The sequence below is a fragment of the Canis aureus genome, chromosome 3, assembly GCF_053574225.1.
Source record: "Canis aureus isolate CA01 chromosome 3, VMU_Caureus_v.1.0, whole genome shotgun sequence".
Lineage (NCBI taxonomy): Eukaryota > Metazoa > Chordata > Mammalia > Carnivora > Canidae > Canis > Canis aureus.
In genome coordinates, this window is record NC_135613.1 from 10,908,552 (window position 1) to 10,921,678 (window position 13,127).

The 13,127-nt window shown below is 35.1% G+C and overlaps 1 protein-coding gene across 4 annotated transcripts in view; it reads left to right on the forward strand.

The window, feature by feature from the left end:
- The window catches only part of LOC144308469 (uncharacterized), a 329,585-nt gene extending 317,371 nt beyond the window's left edge, over positions 1–12,214 (forward strand). For all 4 annotated transcript variants that reach the window (XR_013374945.1, XR_013374944.1, XR_013374953.1 and 1 more), the window contains 2 exons: positions 7,844–8,091; positions 12,153–12,214. The gene's annotated coding sequence lies outside the window, so the exon portion shown is untranslated. The remainder of the gene's footprint in view (positions 1–7,843; positions 8,092–12,152) is intronic.
- Positions 12,215–13,127: the final 913 nt, after the last annotated feature.

The following is a 13,127-nucleotide window of genomic DNA, read 5'->3' on the forward strand; positions in this document are numbered from 1 at the left end:
CATGGAGCCTGCTTCTCCCTCTGCCTGTGTCTCTGTCTCTCTCTGTGTGTGTCTCTCATGAATAAATAAATAAAATCCTTTAAAAAAAATGTTTTTTAATAAAAATAAATATACAACCTGTCCCTCTCAATCCTGATACCTCTTAATCTGCTTTATTTTCCTCCACATGTTAGGTAGATGATAGGGGAAAGAGGGAGACAGGTAGGTAGTAGATAGGTAAATAAGCAGCCACCATGTGAGCTTTTTTTTTTTTTTTAAGATTTATTTATTTATTCATTCAGAGAGAGCGAAGAGAGAGGTAGAGACACAGGCAGAGAAAGAAGCAGGCTCCATGCAGGAAGCCCGATGTGGGACTCGATCCTGGATCTCCAGGATCACACCCCGGGCTGCAGGCGGCGTTAAACCGCTGCGCCACCGGGGCTGCCCCATGTAAGCATTTTTGAATGAATGAAAAAATATATGCCACTGGAGAAAGTATAAATCGGTAGATTTTTAGGACATTTTGCATTTAATTAAGTACTAACATAAAATGCAGTTTATTCTCTGACCCAGCAATTCCACTTCTAGGTATCTGTTCTTAATAAATACATTTATGTTTAAAGAGATATCTACAAGGAGGAGAAGATATGCCCAGTCCAAAATGGTTTTTAATAATAAAAATGAAACAACATAAATATCCACCAACTGAGAGGTTAAATAAAATATGGTATATTTATGAAAATATGTTAAGTGGAAAAAAGCAAATCACTGAAAATTACCTAAAATGTTATCTTATTTATGGAAACATAACCCACTGTGTGTGGAGGTATAGCTATAAATAAACACATGTATACATATAAATGTGTACAAATGCAAATTGAGTATATGAAGGATATACATCAAACTTCATCATTTATTAACTTCTATCTGTTGAAAGGAGGACTTTGGGTGTGTGGGAGCAGGTACAGGAGTATATTGTATATATTTCTATATTTAAGTCTTTTACAATAAGATTAATAAGATTACAATAAGATTAAATATAATCATGTATTACATTTTTAATTAAAAAATAGAATGTCTTCAAGGTTATCCTCTTCCAATGTCAGTCTCACTCATTTGTATCTTGAAATGCTCTCTTGGGTGGCAGTGAATGAGATGAAGTAATGGCCAGTGTACTGGGAATTGCATTTAGAAGAGCATTGTGCTGGGGAACATTAGTCAGCCACGTGTGCCCCAGTAGGAAAAAAAAGTGGGGGTGAGAACCTTGTTCATGCTGCATTGTTATATTTCCTCCAGCAGCATCTAGAAACAAAAGAAACCTCATGTTGCCTTTACTGTGGTCACAATGTGTCAAAAGTGCAGGAGGGGGGTTTTATTGCAGTTTAGACACATTTCATACCTACAGAATAGCTCTTTGTGCTGTATTCTGAGTAATTTTAAATAAATGATTCCCTGCTAACATCAAATACAGTGAAATAAATTGCAGGGCTCAGGGTGTGTAAATGAGTATACTGGCAGTCCCTTCTTTTAACTCTCATGTATGGATCAGAAAACAAGGTTATATATCACTCTGACCTCATCTTTGTAGTATTTAAAAACTTTTCCTTATGTGCATTCATTCTGAGTTGTTATATTGGTTCTTTCCAATGTATACACAAGCACGTTTATGCTAACAACAGGAGAAAACACACACACGCGTGTCCACATACACACTCATGCATAGCCAGAATTGCCTGTCTCAATCCCAGGCTTTATTCTGGATAAGCATTGCTTGACCTTGTGTCTTTTTGCCATCGACATCCTTTTAATGACTACCCAGGGTTACAACTCACTGACCCATGGGCCAGTGACAACCTTCTGGGGTAGCTCTGTTTAAATCAGATCCTCTTCTCTTCCTCTTTTCTCCTTGATTTGACAGGATAGAATTGAGTTGATAGGGTATGAGACGGAGGAAAGTGATTTCCATTCAGATATATTAATAACGATAGAAATAACAGCAGAATAATGATAATGATGACTAGTATTTTTGAGCACTTCCTATTTGCCAAGCACTATTTTAGGCACTTAATGGCTCACATTTAATCTTTTTGACAATTCTACAATCCAGATACTATCATTACTATTACTATGTCCATTTTACAAATGAGGAAAATAAGGTGTACAAATATTAAATAGCTTGCTCACAGGTCACGCAGCCAGTAAGTGGTGATAGATATCTCTATATCCAAACATACTGGACTGTTCTTCCATAAATAAGATTATATTTTAGATGTTTTTTGGTGTCTTGCTTTTTACCACTTAACATCATAACACCAGGGTATTTTTCTCTGAGGGGTCATAAAGACTCATCTTGTTCCTTATAGCAGCTGCATGGCATTGTGTTGCTTAAGTATATCATGTTTTATTTAATCTCTGGCCACATCCCTCTACTATTATCTCCACCATGGAACTAGGCTTAACAAGCCTGGAGTATATTTTTCCATGCCTTTCTCCTTATTCATACCAACATAAAGGTACACATACACTTATATAGGGGTGGTGTGTATGTGTGTGTGTTTGTAGTAGCTACATTTACCAGAATTCCTTTCCTTAGAATTCCCTTCCTTATGTGATTGTAGGCTAAGAGGAGCCACAGAGAAATTTGCGTATTTGAAAGGCAAAAATGAAGCAGCAGGAATAATTACATTGAGAAGATTAGTATAGGTTCAGGTCTTATGACAGTTTATACACACTTTTATGGATCTGCCGGTTCATCTTGTTGTCATCAGGTGGCAGCCATGCCACAGATTCTTCAGCTCCCACAGGATCTCCATAAGGTTCTCCTACTCCTGGGTCAGCTGCATTTTCCACTCCATGACCAAGGGTATCAGTTTCTGCAAGTCACCCTTGTCATTGAAGTTGGAGGTTTAGAGGAAATAAAAGAGCCACTTGGGTTCCAGCTTGTCCTCCTAGGCTCCAATTTACCCCTGGAATTGCATGCCAAATCATATCCTTTCCTTTACAGCAGCCTGCCCTGAAGACTTCAGGCTCAACACTGGACACAGAAGCAACAGCTGTATATAAAGTGTTTAATCAGCTCCCGCTTTGACCTTGCATCAAATTATGGTCAAATACTTGTAATAAATTCCTTATTCTATATGTCTCCCAGAAGTTCTGCTTCTCTGATTAAACCCTGATTAATACAGTGCATCTGTTTGTTTTTTATCTAAGCAGAATCAAATTCTATTAATCTTCAACTTGCTTTCTTCACTGATACATCATACAGATTCTTACAAGTCAGTACATCTCTCACTCCTATCTCTCCATATACATATATGCATACAATCATACTAAAATATAACTATTTATGCATGGTATAAATCATATATTCTGAGTTTACTTGGTGATTTACTTTTCTTTTTGTCTCTTCTCCCCAACTCCTGCCTTTTGTCCCACATCCATCCTATAGATAACTTGCATTAATAACCTTATGTATCCTTCTGACTCTCTTTTCACACTCATAGATCAATCAATGAACTAGTGCAAATATTATTACTTAAATAAAGTATACTTTACACCACTAAATTGACCTACAAATTTTTCGTATATTAAATTCTCGTATAGGGATCCCTGGGTGGCACAGCGGTTTGGCGCCTGCCTTTGGCCCAGGGCGCGATCCTGGAGACACGGGATCGAATCCCACATCAGGCTCCCGGTGCATGGAGCCTGCTTCTCCCTCTGCCTATGTCTCTGCCTCTCTCTCTCTCTCTCTCTCTCTCTCTGTGACTATCATAAATAAGTTAAAAAAGAAAATTAAAAAAATAAATAAAAAAAATTCTCGTATATATTATGATCTATTTCTGGATTTTCTATTCTGTCAACGGACCTATTCTCACACTGATATCATATTGATTTCATTATAAAAGCTGTATAATATGTTCTTACATATAGCAAAGGGCTCCCACCATGTACATATCCTTCTAGATTATTTTTCATATCGTTCTAGGTTATTTTAGGATATTTATTCTTACCCATGAATTTATAAATAATAAGAAAAACCATTTTTGTTATATTAGGATCTTAATTATATTAATTTAGATTAACTTGAGAGAATTATCATTTTGTCATCTTTGGTCTCCCACCCAAGAACATAAAAGGTCTTCCTAATTGCTTAGATTTTGTTCTATGTCCTTCAATAAGATTTTATTGTTGTCTCCATATAATGCTGTACCTCTGTAATTTTATTCCTAGTTACTTTATAGTTTTTGTCACTATTGTGAAAAAATATTGCTATTTTTCCATTTTTATTTCTAGGTCCACATTGCTAAAATACATTTACTTTTAGCATTTATCTGCATCCACATCCTTAACAGATTATTAATTCTATAAGTCAGAATTTAATCAGAGAAGCAAAACAACTGGTATTGTGAAATGAGGTTCAATGATAGGAACAAGGCCTTACATAACTATGGGAGCGGTTAGGAAGTAAAGACCCTAAAGGGGAAGTTGGAAGATCAGAGAAAAGTTACTACCCAACCTTCCTAACTGTGTTACTGAAAATCTGGAAAGATTCAGGTGCACGAGAAGGAGCATTAAAGGAAATTAGCAGAAAAGTTTCTGGAAAGCTGGCTCCTCTGCACAGCTTCCACTTCTGAGGTCTTTAAAGTCAAGCATCTGATGGAGGGCCTGTGGCTACTCTTGGTCAGCAAATCTACCAGTCAGGAAGCAGAATTGGATGCGGAGTAGGGAAAAATAATGACAAATTGGAATTCAGTAGGCAACCCTACATCTGTCCGTCATCATCTCTGACTCAGAAGATCTTCAGAGATAGTGATTACTGTTCCATGTTCACCTCCCAAGTCTCATGTGACTTTCACTTTTGGCCAACTCTTATACAAAATCACAGGGAAGGGAAAGGCTTTTGAAAAATGGTTCTCTTTGTAATCTAGTTAACATTCAAACAATTCAGCACACCTGTCTTAGTGGTGTCTTTTCCAATGTTTATTCATATTATTTACTTTTCCTGGCTCATTGCAGTCAGTAGAATCTACAAGATAGTGGTAATGTAATAATTACTATCAGTGGATCTTTCTAAATAGTTTCTGATTTTAATTGAAATGGTTTTAGAGTTTTGTTATTTAGAATGACATTTTCTGTTGGTTTCCAGAAAAATCACCTTAGTACTAAGTAAAGTAGGTTCCTTTTTTTTTTTTTTTTTTTTTTAGTAAACTAGGTTCCTAAGTAGTTTAAGTAGGTTCTTTCTACTTATTAGGACAGACTTTTGGACTATATTAAATGCCTTTTCAATGTGTACTGATATCACAATTTTGTTTTTCTTTTTTGATTTGGTGATATGATCAATTATGTTGACAGATTTCCCAATATTGGAATACTCTTCTATTCCTATAACAAACCTTTCTGGGTCATACAACATTAGTATTGTGAAACATTGCTGAATTCTATTTATTACTACCTTATAACTTTTGCATATAGTCGTAAATGAGACTACCTTTTTTAGATTCATCTGTGCGGATCATAGAGTGTTTTTCTGGGACATTTCACAATTAAGACTCAATAATTTGAATAGATCATTCAAGTCATTATAGGTGACCAGCAAAATAGAGAAAGAAGAGGATATTCAATGTTTATTCTCATGGCAGCTTTCTCATTGGTTGACCTCTGGGTCCTGAGATAAATCACTTACTGCACAAATGATCTGCAATCTCTCATGTCTTTCTCTTCAGCATGTTTATTATTTCATTACAAGTCATTAATGGAAAAGACTGTCTGCTATGATGTTTTCACGTAACGGATTTAGTCATTCATTTGTGCTGAAAAGATAGAGGAGGTATTCAATACAAAATGCTCTTCTATTTTCTCTGAATTCAGTAAAAATAAGCATTATTTTCTGGTCATCCTCTCAACAAAATTAATATTTATACAATGTTAAAAGCATAACTTAGATTCCATAAAGACTTCACTAGGAATCCACGTTTTTTATAATGTCAACCACAGAAATTTCAATAAATTTCTGTCAAGTTCATTCCATGAGCCTGATATTCTCATTCAATAAAAAATCCACTTTACACACCCTCAAAATATATGGATTTCCTACTTGAATTACTAAAAGAAAGCAGGGATCTGTGTACATTCATAACTTGTATAGTCTGTTTGCTATAAGGGAAAAGGTAAATGTTGCCTTACTTTTTACTTGCCTTTGTAGAGGACAAGTAGATAAAGGCTTATAGCACTAAGGTCCGACTTGTGTTGGAAGGGCTCAGAAACAGAGCAAGGACATTTAGAGGTCAAAGAATCCATAAAGGCAAATTGGTTTGTGCCTGCCTCAAGCTGTGGTGTTAATATTAGTAGACAGGATGCTGTTGAAATGTAAGGAAGAAAACGATAAAAGTGATATTTAAATTGCTGCAACACTTAAATCTGAGCCCTTTTCCATTATTCCAGAATCATTACTAATATGAGGGAAGCAGAGAGACCCAAGCCCAATGAAAAGCTGTAGGAAGCTACAGAACATATGAAAATCCCAGCTGGTGAATCAAATCTATCACACTGGCAAAACAGTGTGAGTGAAAATCTTTTAAACATGCACCAGCTGCAGGGACTGAATGTGGGCTGAATGTTGAGAGATACAAGATTAAGATGATGCTAGGGAGAACTGGGGGTCACTCAAACTCACCTAAGAAAAGCCTGTCTATGCTGTATTGAGTCACAGACCATTAGGGTGATAAGGCAAGTTCAGTTGCTCAAGACACATCTTTTCTATAATGTATATATAAAAAAACATGGCAGAGATGTTATGGCTCAGTTCCCCCAAATCAAGCCATCTCTAAAATGAAGTTTAGATATTAAATAGTTCTATTGCTTTATTATTAGTGTTATAACAAATCTAAGTACTAAATTATTTTAAAAATATTATCCTTCATATCAAACTGGCAATACCATAAAGATAATAATTGAGATAGAATATTAAACAAAAACTTATTGATTACCTACATGTGCAAAACTACAAAGAAAAATCAGACCTCATCCTAGACTTCCAGAAATAAAAATTCATGTTCTAGTGAGAGAAATAGACATACATAAATAACTTTAAATTTAAGTTATTTGTAACAAGAATAATAATAGAAGAGAACAATTCTATAAGGGTGTTGGATGCTAGTTGGAAAAAATCATTTATATAATATTCCAGTGTGGTCTAGAAGTTCTTGTTCTGGCTGGATTATTAACAAGTTGCACGACTCTCAGCAGATCTCTGGGCTTTTGTTTTCTCGTCTGGAAAATAAAAGGATTATTCTATAATGATCTCTCATGTTGCCCATACCTCACTTTATACAGAACAAAGTCTCTACCTCATACCTCACTTCATACAATGAGTATTATAATTCTAGATTAGTGCAAATTTTGTAAATTTAACTTTCAGTTTTATTCTAATAATGATTTAGATTATAATTTCACATTTACCTAATTAATCTATTGACAATGGCTCCTAATATGTTAGTTTCAGTGTAACCTGTTATAGAATTAATATTCTATATAAATGAATTCAAATGTATTGACAATATAAAGAAAGTCTGTATATTTTCAACAAATATAATTTTTTAATTTATATCGAGTTACTGTGGACAATATCTGCAATTGTTAACTTCATTTGCAGTTATTAATATTAACTAGTATAATTCAATAACCATGAGTGATGTTGACATCAAAATAGTAATTTGAGGTGTTTTTGATGTCTAAACATGTGACTAACATGGATAATAACCTATTATCGTGAGTGCTGAATGGGTATTGTAACCTATACTTAATTATGGACAAATAATTTCTCCTTCCCTTTTTGTATATAAGGCTTCTTTTTTATGCTTTCTAGGTTCTAGAAAGGAGGCAAAGATTTTAAAGCCATAGGTAACTATCATGGATATTCACAATGGCAATCCTAAAGGATTTGGAATCTCTGCATCACCTAAAAGAAAAGCACCAGTGAGAGTCAAGATGCAACTCCAGACAAGTGCCACTCCTTACTCAAAATGTGTCAAGGTCAGGTGTGGATGATGTGTTCAGATCTGTGCCAGCTACTGTGAAGACAGGAAGACTGGAAGGAAAAAACACAATAATTTTGTGAGTACTAAGTGTTGTCACATAAGCCATAATACTTAATCCTGATAATAACCCTGTGAGGTATGGTTTGTTAGCTCCATTAAATGGCAGAACTATGGGTCAAATCCCAGTTCAAGTTGTTACTGTACTGCCTCTCAGAACACCTTATGTACTGCCTCTCATAAAAGACACACCAATAAGTGCCTTCCTGGAGGGTATTGTTGCTATGACCTATTCTCTTAGGCCTGTTTGATTTTCATCTATGTGCATGTTATTTCCCACCAAAATAAACACAGTTGACAAAGAACTGAGCCTAGATAATTTTGCTCAGTTACTACTTTAAACTTGAGGACCATACAGTTTCTAGTGCCACTACTCACTTCTGACAGGTTAGGTCAAAACAGAGCATTACATAGGCAATATGTAAATGAATGGATAGGCATGACCATGTTCCATTAAAACTCTATTTATAAAACCTGACAGCCTGGGGATGCTTGAGTGGCTCAGCTATTGAGTGTCTGCCTTTGGCTCAGGGTGTGGTCCTGGAATCCTAGGATCAAGTCCCACATCGGGCTGCCTTGAGGAGCCTGCTTCTCCCTCTGCCTATGTCTCTGCCTCTCTGTGTCTTTCATGAATAAAGAAAATCTTCTTTAAAAATAAATAAAAATTAAAACTGACAGAAATGGCCCATAGGATGTAGTTCGGCCAATCCATGGTCTATACCAAAGATACTCATTTTATGGCATAACTCAGTCTATCTCATGTACAGGAATGTTGTATCTTCTATAATTCTCAGAATCTCTTTAATTGTATATCAAGCTTGGATTCTCCAGTGCCCCTCATTATGGAAACCTCCATATTTTATTACAATTCAACCTTAGAAGAGTATAAGTCAGGGACCCAAGCCTATGCTCATCACAGTGAAATTTGTGTCATTAGAAGAATATTTATAAAGGGACCTGGAGAAGTAAGTGTTGGTGCCCCACTGTCTGTATCAGAGCTGGCCCCATGATAGGAAATCTCATACACAGAGTGGGCTCTCATTTCAGAGGATAAGAACCTGGCTTCCCATGGAGGTCTTGGTTGGAACTATTGATTACATAGTAGAACAAAGTGAGATTGACAGCACTTGAGCCACCAGTAACTAAATTCTGTGAGGAAATTTTACACCAGTCAACTATACTGAAATACTCTACCATGCTAGCATGTGTCTTGGTTTAAACCCCCCACAACTCTAACACAGTATTCATATTGGCATGATTTTTTCCCACTCTTCCTTCTTTTCTAGCATTTTTGTTTTATATGTGTGTGTAGTGACTTTAGATATATTCTGCTGTTTTTGGACTTGGCTTGATCAGAGAGGAACAGACAGGTTGTGGTAGGAATCTTAATAACCTGTCAAAACAGAGCATTTAAATACTGTTCATGTTATTTTCTTTCCTTCCCATGGAACACAGATAGCCAGAAAAACAAATAGGAGAGGCCCCTTGGTATTTTTCCCTTGTTTGTGTGATCCTAAGGGTTTTGATGAACTGGCCTTTGCAAGTTACACTGAAGCTGTTCAAGCCAGCTTCAGCTGGATGTGACTTGTTTAATGATTTGGCAAGGATCCAAGGCATCAGAAATCAAAACAAAACAAAAAAGAAAAAAAAACAGATCAGATCAGCATACATCATAACACTATAATCATTCAGCATCTTATCTGGTTACTTATTATAGGTTGTACAGTAATAGAAATGGAAATAATTTAATCTGGACACTCTGTGTTACTGTTAAATCATTTATGTACTGTGAAAGGAATTGCAAACTGTTGAGATTCAAAGATGCCCTAACTGCATTCTCCCAAGGAATTCTCTTCTACCATCCCTCATTCTATTTCATATTTTAAACATTTTCTTAGAGTGTGAACTTTATTATCCATCTTCAAATACAGCAAGCCTTACTTGTCTAGATAGATCACCATCAAGATATATAGTAATGTACAATAAAGCTACTTTTGACATTTTTATGGTACATGATATATAACATGATGTATTAAGCTCTTTGTAATAATTTTTAATTTTTAAAATAGCTGATTCTTTGGGGACCATTTAATACATAATTCCATAGATTTTAGTGATATCAAGTATCTTTCAAGTATCATTTTAATTGAGCTCTGGTGCTTTTTGTCCCCATCAACTGCAAATCAAACAGGAATCTGTCAAATCCTATTGGGTGACAAATCATTGGCCAGTGAAAAATCGGTTCACAAGTCATGCCTGAAGACAAATAAGATTCAGTCCCTGCCTTCATGCAGCATATGTTTTAATAGGATGGAGAATATGTATAAAAAACTACAACACAAGTGTTATAAGTTTAGTAAGAGGCAAAACTTCATAAGGTTTGGAGAGAATGGGTAATAATAAGGATTAGTAAAGCAGCTACATATACTATGTGCTAAGCATTGGTTTTCATACTTACATGTACTTTTTAAAGAAACAAAGCTTTGGGAAATAATCTATTGTACAGATAAGGAAAAATGGCCCAGGAAAGTTAAACAACTTTAGTTTACAGCTTTTAGGTGGTAGACTTGAGTTCGATAAGCAAGACAGTGAAATGATAAAAGTTCTTTTCAATACTGAAAAGATTGGGAGACACATTTGAACAATGTCTACAATTGTTTGTTGACTTCACTTGAAATTATTAATATTGACTAGTATAAGGCAATCATTATGAGTGATATTGAAACACCAAAGTGGTAATTCTAGCTGTTTTTGGTGTTAGATATTGATCTAATCATGTGGCCAACACTGACAATAACCTAACATTATGACAATGAGATTTAAAGAAGAGAGATTTAAACAGAGAGTCTAGTTAATGGGATATGAAAACAATCCCGGTGGGGAAAAAAAAAAAAAAAAGAAAACAATCCCGGTGAAACAGAGAGATTGAACCAGCCACAGTGACAATGGAGATAGCAAGGAGTGGAGGATAGATGAGGGCAGAATTTCTATGAGATTTTTGCAAGAAAAAAAATCACAAATGGGATTTGGTAACTAATTTAGTAATATGGAATGCAGGAATAATAAGTCAAAGATGACTGTAGTGTTTTGAGCTTGAAGGGAGGATTTTAAGGGATCGGCCAGCTGCTCTTGGCACCCATAACATATTGTGCACTGTTCTCTACTCCCAGTCCTCATCACATTGTATCTGTAATTATTTATGATTGGGTCTTTATTCCCCTTAAATTCTAGTTCATTATACATCCTGATTTACATAGATGCAACACGCCAGACAGTGGTCTGGACAAAATTAAGTCTTCCATAAATGTTCCTTTGGAATACATTTTAAACATGTTGTGTAGAAGTTCTTTTCAAATAGCTAAATATGAGTAGGCAGTTGCAAATACACAATGGACATTTTAGAGTGGTATCAGAACTATAGAAGTAGACTTTGATTACCAGAAAGAAACAATATTTAATATCCCAAGAACAGGTTAATACTTTGAATGAAATTGTTAAAGAGACAATAAGTCAAGTAGAACTGAGGGTTAAAGACAACAATAGACGACATAGAAGAAGAAAGGAATAGAAACAGGAATCAAAAACTGAGATCTTTATTTAAAGGAATGACTGATCAATAATTTCAAATGCTAAAAGCCAAAAAAGTTTCTAATGATCTGTAAAAATCCAAAGGAAATTTGTGTTTTCTTATTACGCATTTTATAATTGCTATTGCGGAATATTATATTTGAAGAGGTAGTACAGATGCTATATTAATTAGAAGGTTTATTAGACATTAGTTTTTTGTTTCCTTTAATGAATTTTGTATTCTCCTCAGAGGAAAGATAAACATTTCCATAGCTAAAGAGTTGAGATAAAAAATAATGACTACACCATAGGCTATTGCATTTCAAACCACCTTCATTTAATCACTTGACATGAAATAAACATTAACCTAAACAGACTTGAAGTTTACCACTGTAACTTTCATGCTAACTGCTATATTACAATGCAAAAAAAACACAAAACAATGCCCGATATTCTCCATTAAAGTTCTCTGTTTCTAATCTCTTACCACTTCCTGTATATTTTCTCTTTTAGGTGAAGGGATTACATGCTTTGGATAGGTTCTGAAATCTTTTGTCTGGAGAAATTCAGTAAAGTGCCTATTTAGCTGTCTTTTATTTGCATTTGAAATATTTGAAATGTGCTCATTATCCAGCCCTCTTTAATGTATTGAATTATGAAAACGGACTTCAAACATTCTTGCATATATTATTTTGAAAATCAATTGTTTTGTCACTATTCTTTTTAAATAATCACAAATACTTCATCTCCTTAGACAGTTAAGAACTCAGATCAGGGACACTTGGGTAGGTCAGTGGTTAAGCATCTGCCTTGAGTTCAGGGCATGATTCTGGACAGGGGATTGAGTCCCGCCTTGGGCTCCCTGTGAGGAGCCTGCTTTTCCTTCTGTCTTTGTCTCTGCCTCTCTCTGTGTCTTTCATGAAAAAAAAAAAAAATGTATTTTAAAAATTAAAAAATAGGGATGCCTGGGTGGCTCAGCGGTTGAGCATCTGCCTTTGGCTCAGGGCATGATCCCTCAGTCCCGGGATCGAGTCTCACATTGGTTTCCCTGCGTGGAGCCTGCTCCTCCCTCTGCCTCTGTCTCTGCCTCTCTCTCTCTCTGTGTGTTTCTCATGAATAAATAAATAAAATCTTTTAAAATAATAAAATAAATAAATAAATTAATTAATAAATATAAATTTTAAAAAAGAACTCAGACCATTAAAGAAAAAGAATAACAAAAGTTATTAGCATTATAAATACACTATCTTAGATGTATCATAAGAGAAAACAATAGCAGGCTTTATTAGGTAAGATATAACATATCCACCCAGTTGTGCCTTGTAATGTAATTGGTACATTCTAAGAAATAATGTCTATCCATGCATCCTGGAGTGCACATTTCTCCTCAAACTTGTAATAATGGTTATATTTTAAAAATCTCTTCTGCATCAGAACTAAAATAACATATTAATAGCTATAGGTGGAAATATTAAAAAACTCAAAAGG